Below are 771 nucleotides of genomic sequence, written 5' to 3' on the forward strand. Positions count from 1 at the left end.
CAGGTTGAGTTCTAAAATATAACTGAATTGAATTCAAAATGCTATCGACGAAAAATTATAACCACGCAAATTATTAATGAGTGTGTGGCTGTCACCTCCCCCTTTAGATGGTCAAAGTGATAGAGTGACCACCACATATGGACATTGAAAGGATAATTGTATTTACACGTGAGTTTGATGATTGTTATTGTGGTTAACCACACTCACACTTAAATGCATTATTGGAGGACTAATGATACAGTGTGACGAACATTATGTAATTTGTGAATAAATGAATTTATTTATAGAATTAAGTGCTAGACAAATATAATGCACTTTTATCAAAGAGAACCCAGTTAAAGCTAGGTAAATAGTAGAGTTGAATAACTGCTTACCAAGAACAATAATGTATGCTTCAAAATTATGACTTATCATATCAGGGCAGTGTCAGTTACCATACATCGGCATGTCTTATGTATAAAGTACTTCACTGCAGCCTTACCCAAATCTAAATTGTAAGTGTTGACGAGGTATAAGTATGTTAAGCAATGTAGTTTGCGAGAAAAAAAAAAACAAGAAATCTATATATTAACTGGTATTGATTACGAAAATCTGATGTATGGCAACCGAATCCGAGCACAAATACTTTTTTCTTTTTCACCTCAACTACTTACCCAGTTTTTGCTGAGTCTGTTGTTTACTTCTCGCAAACTAAACTTTTTGCTCCTATATCGTCCACGCTTACAATGAAGCTCTTGGTAATGCTGCAGATAAGTATTTTCCTCATACACA

This window comes from Haematobia irritans, chromosome 2 (genome assembly GCF_050003625.1).
Source record: "Haematobia irritans isolate KBUSLIRL chromosome 2, ASM5000362v1, whole genome shotgun sequence".
Taxonomy (NCBI): domain Eukaryota; kingdom Metazoa; phylum Arthropoda; class Insecta; order Diptera; family Muscidae; genus Haematobia; species Haematobia irritans.